This window comes from Nycticebus coucang, chromosome 21 (genome assembly GCF_027406575.1).
Source record: "Nycticebus coucang isolate mNycCou1 chromosome 21, mNycCou1.pri, whole genome shotgun sequence".
Lineage (NCBI taxonomy): Eukaryota > Metazoa > Chordata > Mammalia > Primates > Lorisidae > Nycticebus > Nycticebus coucang.
Window position 1 is genome coordinate 3887457 of NC_069800.1, and position 11733 is coordinate 3899189.

Below are 11733 nucleotides of genomic sequence, written 5' to 3' on the forward strand. Positions count from 1 at the left end.
AGTTCAGCCGGGGCCGGATTTGAACCCGCCACCCTCGGTCTGTGGGGCCGGCGCCTTACCGACTGAGCCACAGGCGCCGCCCCCTCAGTCAAGTTTTCGACCTTTATTTCTGATCTGTTCCGTTTTACAGAAGAGCAAAGCTGCCAACACAGAGGCGATGAACTGACCTGACCTGACCTGACTGGAGCCGAGGTTGAAGGGAAGAACTCCTAGGATCTGTCCCCGCCCTTCTCCGCACCGCCTCCCCACTGGGCTTTGAGGGGACGGATCTGCCCCAGGGAACAGCTCCATACACACCCAAAGTAGTTACGGGGTCGGGGGCGGTTGATCTCCACTCTAATGCTAGCATTCTGGGAGGCGGAGGCCGGTGGAGACAGGAGACGACCGCCCAACACCCCACCATAGTCCCACCTGTTCGGGAGTCTGAAGCAAAAGCATCCCTGGAGCTCAAGAATTCGAGCGTGCTGTGACTTGTGAATGGCGCCACTCCGCTCTTCCCAGTGAAGGTGGACTGAGGGTGTATGGCCAAAAAATATATAAATAAATAAATATATAATCCCACACACATATACTGTCCTAGCTGGTTGTGCACACCTGAATGAAGAAGAGTTTTTTTTTTTTTTATAGGAATGACACACCCCCTAGGCTCACACGCTGAGGAGTTTGCTCCTGAGTTCTAGTAGTTACACAGAAGGCAAGCAGTGCGTATTGCCAGAGCAACCGTTTCAGAATAAAGGAAGAGTGAGAACGAGGGGGGAGAGAGACGGGGAAACGGGCGACAGGGAGAAAGAGAGGGAGAGAGAGAGAGAGAAGACGAACAAGAAAGAAGGAACAAGGGGTTTGGAGGAGCCAGGCGAGTCTCAGAGCCTCAGGGGAACCACAACTTATACAAGGCCGCCACCTGCTGGACTGACTAGGCCAAAGCACGCAGAAGAGACATCTGGTCGAGCAACAGGCGCTAAAGTGACAAGATCCCCGCTCTCAGGTCGGCCGCGTACGTCTGCACATCCGCGGAGCACTGTGGACACCCAAGTTTCCTAACACCCAAAAGTGCTCTACGTGGGTGTCATGCATGCCTACCTGCCTGGCAGGAGAACCCGGCGTGCTCATTCTTAGCTAGCTCCCGGGTTTCATATGCAGGTGCGAGGGCCGGGGGAGGGGGGATTTTACGAGGGAAGGAGAGAAAGAAAGGGGAGAGGGAGTGGAGGACGGAGGGATGTGTGTCGCAGCATCTCCTTTAGTCGTTCATAGGCGTCACGATCATGTGTTCCAGCACAAGTGTGAGATGTGCAATGAGAGAAACAAGGGATAAAAGAAGAAAAAAGAAACCCCGAAAGTGGTGCCTTGGGACACGCAGTCAGAAGAAGGCAGCAACCTGCAGACACGGAGGACCGGCCCTCTCCGCAGCCAATTGGAGGCCGACAAGAGGTCAGGAGCTGGGGCCTCAGCGGGGGTTTTGCTCAGTTCAGAAACGCGTGTGCCCCTGGCTCAAGGATTAGGGCGCCGGCCCCATATTATACCGTGGGTGTTGGTTCAAGCCCGGACTCCGCCAGAACTGGAAAGCAAACAAACAAACCCATTTTCGGGAGCTCAACTCAGTGAGCTGAAGCGATCCTGCCAACTAGACCTCCCAAAGTGCTACGATTACAGGCCTGAGCCGCCTCACGTCGCCCAGCCTAATTCGATTTAGTTAAATATCGTTCTCCCACACCTGGTTTCACTGTATCTGGAGAGATGTATGTGTGTGGGGGAAGCTATTGTTAAGTATAGAAGATAACGGGGGCGGGGCCTGTGGCTCAGTGAGCAAGGCGCCGGCCCCATATACGGAGGGTGGTGTGTTCAACAACAGCCCCGGCCGAACTGCAACAAAAAAGTAGCCGGGCGTTGTGGCGGCCGCCTGTAGTCCCAGGTACTCTGGAGACCGAGGCAGGATAATCGCCTAAGCCCAGGAGATGGCGGTTGCTGCGAGCTGTGTGACGCCACGGCTCTCTACCGAGGGCAATAAAGTGAAACTCTGTCTCTACAGAAAGGAAAAAGAATACAAGTTAACGGGTGGCGCCTGTGGGTGAAGGAGTAGGGTGCCGGCCCCATATACAGAGGAGGTGGGTGGCGAGAAAAACTGCCCCCTCCTCAAAATCATTTAGTTGAAAGAGTTCGCCTGCGGACACCCCCGCCCTCCCCCCGCATATTTCGGAGGTGGCGGGTTCAAACCAAGCCCCGGCAAAAAACTGGAAAGAAAAAAAACAAGAAAGAAGGAAGGAAGGAAGGGAGGGATGGAGGGAAGGAGAAAGGATGGGACGGAACGATGGAAGGAAGGAAGGAAGGAAGGAAGGAAGGAAGGAAGGAAGGAAGGAAGGAAGGAAGGAAGGAAGGAAGGAAGGAAGGAAGGAAGGAAGATGAAAGAGTAAAAGTAGTTCAGTGCCTGTTCCTCAGAGGAGTAGGGAACCGGCCCCAAGTACCAGAGGCGGCGGGTTGAAACCGGGCCCCAGTCAAACACCGCAGAAGAAGGAAAATATTTAATAAATAAATAGATAAATAAATAGGCTGGCGTGGGGTGGGGGGGTGGTGCATAGCACAGTGGTTAAGGCACCAACCACATCCACCGAGGAGGCTGGCGGATTCCAGACCTGTCTGACAACCTAAACAACAATGACAACTGCAACAAAGCAAAAATGCCCTGGCGCTGTGGCTGTCTCATGCAGTCCCAGGTACCTGGGAGGCTGAGGCCAGACAATCATTAACGCCCAAGAGTTGGAGGTTCTTGAGAGCTGTGACACCACACCACGGCAATCTACGGAGGGTGACTAAGTGAAGGTCTGCCTCAGCAAAAAAAAAAAAAAAAAAAAAAAAAAAAATCAAATGGACCAAAAAATAAATTAATAAATGTTAAAATCAATCTAATAAAGAAGTAAATAGAGGGCCGGCGCCTGTGGCTCAGTGAGTAGGGCGCCGGCCCCATATGCCGAGGGTGGTGGTTTCGGACCCAGCCATGGCCAAACTGCAACAGAAAAATAGCCGGGCGTTGTGGCGGGCGCCGGTAGTCCCGGCTGCTCAGGCGGCTGAGGCAAGAGAATCGAGGAAGCCCAGGAGTTAGAGGTTGCTGTGAGCCCTGTGACGCCACGGCACTCTACCCGAGGGCGGTACAGTGAGACTCTGTCTCTACAAAAATAAATAAATAAATAAAAATAAATAAATAAAAAAAGAAGAAGTAAATAGACACGTAGCACAGTTCCTGGAAGAGAAACCCTTCCTCTCCCCCAACACCCGCTTTCCAATCCAGAAAAAAACTTCAGTAATGAATTAAGTATTTTTTTGTTTTTTGTTTTTTTTTGTAGAGACAGAGTGTCACTTTATGCCCTTCGGGTAGAGTGCCATGGCATCACACAGCTCACAGCAACTTCCAACTCCTAGGCTTAAGCGATTCTCTTGCCTCAGCCTCCCGAGTAGCTGGGACGACAGGAGCCCGCCACCATGCCCAGCTATTTTTGGTTGCAGTTCAGCCGGGGCCGGGTTTGAACCCGCCACCCTTGGTCTGTGGGGCCGGCGCCTTACCGACTGAGCCACAGGCGCCGCCCCCTCAGTTAAGTTTTCGACCTTTATTTCTGATCTGTTCCGTTTTACAGAAGAGCAAAGCTGCCAACACAGAGGCGCTGACCTGACCTGACCTGACCGGAGCCGAGGTTGAAGGGAAGAACTCCTAGGATCAGTCCCCGCCCTTCTCCGCACCGCCTCCGCACTGGGCTTTGAGAGGACCGATCTGCCCCCGCGGAACAGCTCCATACACACCCAAAGAAGTTACGGGGTTGGGGACGGTTGATCTCCACTCTGAAGCTAGCATTCTGGGAGGCCGAGGCCGGTGGAGACAGGAGACGACCGCCCCACACCCCACCATAGTCCCACCTGTTCGGGAGTATGAAGCAAAGGCATCCCTGGAGCTCAAGAATTCGAGCGTGCTGTGACTTGTGAATGGCGCCACTCTGCTCTTCCCAGTGAAGGTGGACTGAGGGTGTATGGCCAAAAAAATATATAAGTAAATAAATATATAATCCCACACACATATACTGTCCTAGCTTGTTGTGTAGACCTGAATGAAGAAGAGTTTTTTTTTTTTTTTTTTTTATAGGAATGACACACCCCCAAGGCTCACACGCTGCGGAGTTCGCTCCTGAGCTCTAGTAGTTACACAGGAGGCAAGCAGTGCGTATTGTCAGAGCAACCGTTTCAGAATAAAGGGAGAGTGAGAATGAGGGGGGAGAGAGACCGAGGGGCGGAAGAAGGGGAGGGAGAGAGAGAAGACGAACACGAAAGAAGGAACACGGGGTTTGGAGGAGCGAGGCGAGTCTCAGAGCCTCAGTGGAACCACAACTTATACAAGGCCGCAGGACTGAGTAGGCCAAAGCACGCAGAGGAGACATCTGGTCGAGCAACAGGCGCTAAGGTGACAAGATCCCCGCTCTAAGGTCGGCCACGGACGTCTGCTCATCCGCGGGGCACTGTGGAGACCCAAGTTTCCTAACACCCACATGTGCTCTACGTGGGAGACATGCATGCCTGCCTGCCTGGCAGGAGAACCCGGCGTGCTCATTCTTAGCTACCTCCCGTGTTTCATATGCAGGTGCGGGGGGCCAGGGGAGGGGGCATTTTTCGAGGGAAGGAGAGAAAGAAAGGGGAGAGGGAGTGGAGGACGGAGGGATGTGTGTCGCAGCATCTCCTTTAGTCGTTCATAGGCGTCACGATCATGTGTTCCAGCACAAGTGTGAGATGTGCAATGAGAGAAACAAGGGATAAAAGAAGAAAAAAGAAACCCCGAAAGTGCTGCCTTGGGACACGCAGTCAGAACAAGTCAGCAACCTGCAGACACGGAGGACTGGCCCTCTCCGCAGCCAATTGGAGGCCAACAAGAGGTCAGGAGCTGGGGCCTCAGCGGGGGTTTTGCTCAGTTCAGAAACGAGTGTGCCCCTGGCTCAAGGATTAGGGCGCCGGCCCCATATTATACGTGGGTGTTGGTTCAAGCCCGGACTCCGCCAGAACTGGAAAGCAAACAAACAAACCCATTTTCGGGAGCTCAACTCAGTGAGCTGAAGCGATCCGCCCACCTAGACCTCCCAAAGTGCTCGGATTACAGGCCTGAGCCGCCTCACCTCGCCCAGCCTAATTCGATTTAGTTAAATATCCTTCTCCCACACCTGGTTTCACTGTATCTGGAGAGATGTATGTGTGGGGGGGAAGCTATTGTTAAGTATAGAAGATAACGGGGGCGGGGCCTGTGGCTCAGTGAGCAAGGTGCCGGCCCCATATACGGAGGGTGGTGTGTTCAACCCCAGGCCCGGCCGAACTGCAACAAAAAAGTAGCCGGGCGTTCTGGCGGCCGCCTGTAGTCCCAGCTACTCGGGAGACCGAGGCAGGATAATCGCCTAAGCCCAGGAGATGGAGGTTGCTGTGAGCTGCGTGACGCCTCGGCACTCTACCGAGGGCAATAAAGTGAAACTCTGTCTCTACGAAAAGGAAAAAGAATACAAGTTAACGGGTGGCGCCTGTGGGTGAAGGAGTAGGGTGCCGGCCCCAAATACAGAGGAGGTGGGTGGCGAGAAAAACTGCCCCCTCCTCAAAATCATTTAGTTGAAAGAGTTCGCCTGCAGGCACCCCCGCCCTCCCCCCGCATATTTCGGAGGTGGCGGGTTCAAACCAAGCCCCCGCAAAAAACTGGAAAGAAAAAAAACAAGAAAGAACGAAGGAAGGAAGGGAGGGATGGAGGGAAGGAGAAAGGTTGGGACGGAACGATGGAAGGAAGGAAGGAAGGAAGGAAGGAAGATAAGGGAGTAAAAGTAGTTCAGTGCCTGTTCCTCAGAGGAGTAGGGCACCGGCCCCAAGTACCAAAGGCGGCGGGTTGAAACCGGGCCCCAGTCAAACACCGCAGAAGAAGGAAAATATTTAATAAATAAATAGGCTGGCTTGGGCTGGGGGGGTGGTGCACAGCACAGTGGTTAAGGCACCAACCACATCCACGGAGGAGCCTGGCGGATTCCAGACCTGTCTGACAACCTAAACAACCATGACAACTGCAACAAAGCAAAAATACCCCGGCGCTGTGGCGGTCTCATGCAGTCCCAGGTACCTGGGAGGCTGAGGCCAGACAATCATTAACGCCCAAGAGTTGGAGGTTCTTGAGAGCTGTGACACCACACCACGGCAATCTACGGAGGGTGACTCAGTGAAGGTCTGCCTCAGCAAAAAAAAAAAAAAAAAAAAAAATCAAATGGACCAAAAAATAAATTAATAAATGTTAAAATCAATCTAATAAAGAAGTGAATAGAGGGGCGGTGCCTATGGCTCAGTGAGTAGGGCGCCGGCCCCATATGCCGAGGGTGGTGGTTTCAGACCCAGCCCCGGCCAAACTGCAACAGAAAAATAGCCGGGCGTTGTGGCGGGCACCTGTAGTCCCGGCTGCTCAGGAGGCTGAGGCAAGAGAATCGCGTAAGTCCAGGAGTTAGAGGTTGTTGTGAGCCTGTGACGCCACGGAACTCTAACCGAGGGCGGTACAGTGAGACTCTGTCTCTACCAAAAAAAAAAATAAATAAAAAAATAAATAAATAAAAATAAATAAATAAATAGAAAAAGAAGTAAATAGACACGTAGCACAGTTCCTGAAACAGAAACCCTTCCTCTCCCCCAACCACCGCTTTCTAATTCAAAAAAAAACTTCAGTAATGAATTAAGTGTTTTTTTTTTCTTTTTTTTGTAGAGACAGAGTGTCACTTTATGCCCTTCGGGTAGAGTGCCATGGCATCACACAGCTCACAGCAACTTCCAACTCCTAGGCTTAAGCGATTCTCTTGCCTCAGCCTCCCGAGTAGCTGGGACGACAGGAGCCCGCCACCATGCCCAGCTATTTTTGGTTGCAGTTCAGCCGGGGCCGGGTTTGAACCCGCCACCCTGGGTATGTGGGGCCGGCGCCTTACCGACTGAGCCACAGGCGCCGCCCCCTCAGTCAAGTTTTCGACCTTTATTTCTGATCTGTTCCGTTTTACAGAAGAGCAAAGCTGCCAAGCACAGAGGTGCTGACCTGACCGGAGCGGAGGTTGAAGGGAAGAACTCCTAGGATCAGTCCCCGCCCTTCTCCGCACCGCCTCCCCACTGGGCTTTGAGAGGACGGATCTGCCCCCGGGGAACAGCTCCATACACACCCAAAGAAGTTACGGGGTCGGGGGCGGTTGATCCCCACTCTAATGCTAGCATTCTGGGAGGCCGAGGCCGGTGGAGACAGGAGACGACCGCCCCACACCCCACCATAGTCCCACCTGTTCGGGAGTCTGAAGCAAAGGCATCCCTGGAGCTCAAGAATTCGAGCGTGCTGTGACTTGTGAATGGCGCCACTCCGCTCTTCCCAGTGAAGGTGGACTGAGGGTGTATGGCCAAAAAATATATAAGTAAATAAATATATAATCCCACATACATATACTGTCCTAGCTTGTTGTGTAGACCTGAATGAAGAAGAGTTGTTTTTTCTTTTTTTTTTTTTATAGGAATGACACACCCCCAAGGCTCACACGCTGCGGAGTTCGCTCCTGAGCTCTAGTAGTTACACAGGAGGCAAGCAGTGCGTATTGTCAGAACAACCGTTTCAGAATAAAGGGAGAGTGAGAATGAGGGGGGAGAGATAGGGAGAGGGGGTAGAAAGGGAGGGAGAGAGGGAGAGAGAGAGAGAGGACAAACTGGAAAGAAGGAACACGGGGTTTGGAGGAGCCAGGGGAGTCTCAGAGTCTAAGGGGAACCACAACTTATACAAGGCCGCCACCTGCTGGACTGAGTAGGCCAAAGCACGCAGAAGAGACATCTGGTCGAGCAACAGGCGCTAAGGTGACAAAATCCCCGCTCTAAGGTCGGCCACGGACGTCTGGTCATCCGCGGGGCACTGTGGAGGCCCAAGTTTCCTAACACCCACATGTGCTCTACATGGGTGTCATGCATGCCTGCCTGCCTGGCAGGAGAACCCGGGGTGCTCATTCTTAGCTAGCTCCGGTGTTTCATATGCAGGTGCGGAGGCCAGGGGAGCGGGGATGTTACGAGGGAAGGAGAGAAAAAAAGGGGAGAGGGTGGGGAGGACAGAGGGATGTGTGTCGCAGCATCTCCTTTAGTAGTTCATAGCCGTCATGATCATGTGTTCGAGCACAAGTGTCAGATGTGCAATCAGAGAAACAAGGGATAAAAGAAGAAAAAAGAAACCCCGAAAGTGGTGCCTTTGGACTCGCAGTCAGAACAAGTCAGCAACCTGCAGACACGGAGGACCGGCCCTCTCCGCAGCCAATTGGAGGCCGACAAGAGGTCAGGAGCTGGGGCCTCAGCGGGGGGTTGGCTCAGATCAGAAACCCGTGTGCCTGTGAGTGGGCGCAGCCCCTGGCTCAAGGATTAGAGCGCCGGCCCCATATTATACCGTGGGTGTTGGTTCAAGCCCGGAATCCGCCAGAATTGGAAAGCCAACAAACAAACCCATTTTCGGGAGCTCAGCTCAGTGTGCTGAAGCGATCCGCCCACCTAGACCTGCCAAAGTGCTTCGATTACAGGCCTGAGCCACCTCACGTCGCCCAGCCTAATTCGATTTAGTTAAATATCCTTTTCCCATACCTGCTTTCACTGCATCTGGAGAGATGTATGTGTGGGGGGGAAGCTATTGTTAAGTATAGAAGATAACGGGGGCAGAGCCAGTGGCTCAGTGAGCAAGGCGCCAGCCCCATATACTGAGGGTGGTGTGTTCAACCCTGGCCCGGCAACTTATACACGGCCGCCACCTTCTGGAGTGACTAGGCCAAAGCACGCAGAAGAGACATCTGGTCGACCAACAGGCGCTAAGGTGACAAGATCCCCGGTCTAAAGTCGGCCACGGACGTCTGGTCATCCGCGGGGCACTGTGGATGAACTGCAACAAAAAAGTAGCCGGGCATTGTGGCGGCCGCCTGTAGTCCGAGCTACTCGGGAGACCGAGGCAGGATAATCGCCTAAGCCCAGGAGATGGAGGTTGCTGTGAGTTGTGTGACGCCACGGCACTCTACCGAGGGCAATAAAGTGAAACTCTGTCTCTACAGAAAGGAAAAAGAATACAAGTTAACGGGTGGAGCCTGTGGTTGAAAGGACTAGGGTGCAGGCCCCATATACAGAGGAGGAGATGGGTGGGGAGAAAAACTGCACACTCCTCAAAATCATTTCGTTGAAAGAGTTCGCCTGCGGGCACCCCCGCCCTCCCCCCCCCGCATATTTCCGAGGTGGCGGATTCAAACCAAGCCCCGGCAAAAAAACTGGAAAAAAAAAAACAAGAAAGAACGAAGGAAGGAAGGGAGGGATGGACGGAAGGAGAAAGGATGGGACGGAACGAAGGAAGGAAGGAAGGAAGGAAGGAAGGAAGGAAGGAAGGAAGGAAGGAAGGAAGGAAGGAAGGAAGGAAGGAAGGAAGGAAGGAAGGAAGGAAGGAAGGAAGGAAGGAAGGAAGGAAGGAAGGAAAATGAAAGAGTAAAAGTGGTTCAGTGCCTGTTCCTCAGAGGAGTAGGGCACCGGCCCCAAGTACCAGAGGCGGTGGGTTGAAACCGGGCCCAATCAAACACCGCAGAAGAAGGAAAATATTTAATAAACAAATAGATAAATAAATAGGCTGGCATGGGGTGGGGGTGGTGGTGCATAGCACAGTGTGGTTAAGGCACCAACCACATCCACCGAGGAAGCTGGCGGATTCCAGACCTGTCTGACAACCTAAACAACAATGACAACTGCAACAAAGCAAAAATACCCCAGCGCTGTTTTCGGGCTCATACAGTCCCAGGTACTTGGGAGGCTGAGGCCAGAGAATCGTTAACGCCCAAGAGTTGGAGGTTCTTGAAAGCTGTGACACCACACCACCGTAATCTACGGAGGGTGACTCAGTGAAGGTCGGCCTCACCAAAAAAAAAAAAAAAAAAAAAAAAACGAATGAACCAAGAAATAAATTAATAAATGTTAAAATCAATCTAATAAAGAAGTAAATAGACACGTAGCACAGTTCCTGGAACAGAAACCCTTCCTCTCCTCCAACCCCCGCTTTCCAATCCAGAAAAAAACTTTAGTAATCAGTTAAGTGTATTTTTTTTTTTTTTTTTTTTGTAGAGACAGAGTGTCACTTTATGCCCTTCTGGTAGAGTGCCATGGCATCACACAGCTCACAGCAACTTCCAATTCCTGGGCTTAAGCGATTCTCTTGCCTCCGCCTCCCGAGTAGCGGGGACGAAAGGAGCCCGGCGCCATGCCCAGCTATTTTTTGGTTGCATTTCAGCCGGGGCCGGGTTTGAACCCGCCACCCTCGGTCTGTGGGGCTGGCGCCTTACCGACTGAGCCACAGGCGCCGCCCCTCAGTTAAGTTTTCGACCTTTACTTCTGATCTGTTCCGTTTTACAGAAGAGCTAAGCTGCCAAGCACAGAGGCGCTGACCTGACCTGACCTGACCTGACCGGAGCCGAGGTTGAAGGGAAGAATTCCTAGGATCTTTCCCCGCCCTTCTCTGCACCGCCTCCCCACTGGGCTTTGAGAGGACGGATCTGTCCCCGGGAACAGCTCCATACACACCGAAAGAAGTTACGGGGTCGCGGGCGGTTGATCTCCACTCTAATGCTAGCATTCTGGGAGGCCGAGGCCGGTGGAGACAGGAGAAGACCGCTCCACAACCCACCATAGTCCCACCTGTTCGGGAGTCTGAAGCAAAAGCATTCCTGGAGCTCAAGATTTCGAGTGTGCTGTGACTTGTGAATGGCGCCACGCCGCTCTTCCCAGTGAAGGTGGACTGAGGGTGTATCGCCAAAAAAAAAAAAAAAAGAATAAATATATAATCCCACACACATACACTGTCCTAGCTGGTTGTGTAGACCTGAATGAAGAACAGTTTTTTGTTTTTTTGTTTTTTTGATAGGAATGACACACTCCCCTAGGCTCACACGCTGCCGAGTTCGCCCCTTAGCTCTAGTAGTTACACAGGACGCAAGCAGTGCATATTGTCAGAACAACCGTTTCAGAATAAAGGGAGAGTGAGAATGAGGGGGGAGAGAGAGGGAGAGGGGGGAGAAAATGAGGGAGAGAGGGATAGAGAGAGAGAGAAGTCGAACACGAAAGAAGGAACACGGGGTTTGGAGGAGCCAGGCGACTGTCAGAGCCTCAGGGGAACCACAACTTATACAGGGCCGACATCTGCTGGACTGACTAGGCCAAAGCACGCTGAAGAGACATCTGGTCGACCAACAGGCGCTAAGGTGACAAGATCCCCGCTCTAAGGTCGGCCCCGGACGTCTGGTCATCCGCGGGGCACTGTGGAGACCCAAGATTCCTAACACCCACATGTGCTCTACGTGGGTGTCATGCATGCCTGCCTGCATGGCAGGAGAACCCGGGGTGCTCATTCTTGGCTAACTCCGGTGTTTCATATGCAGGTGCGGGGGCCAGGGGAGGGGGGCTGTTACGAGGGAAGGAGAGAAAGAAAGGGGAGAGGGAGGGGAGGACGGAGGGATGTGTGTGGCAGCATCTCCTTTAGTAGTTCATAGGCGTCATGATCATGTGTTCGAGCACAAGTGTCAGATGTGCAATGAGAGAAACAAGGGACAAAAGAAGAAAAAAGAAACCCCGAAAGTGGTGCCTTGGGACACGCAGTCAGAACAAGTCAGCAACCTGCAGACACAGAGGACCGGCCCTCTCCGCAGCCGATTGGAGGCCGACAAGAGGTCAGGA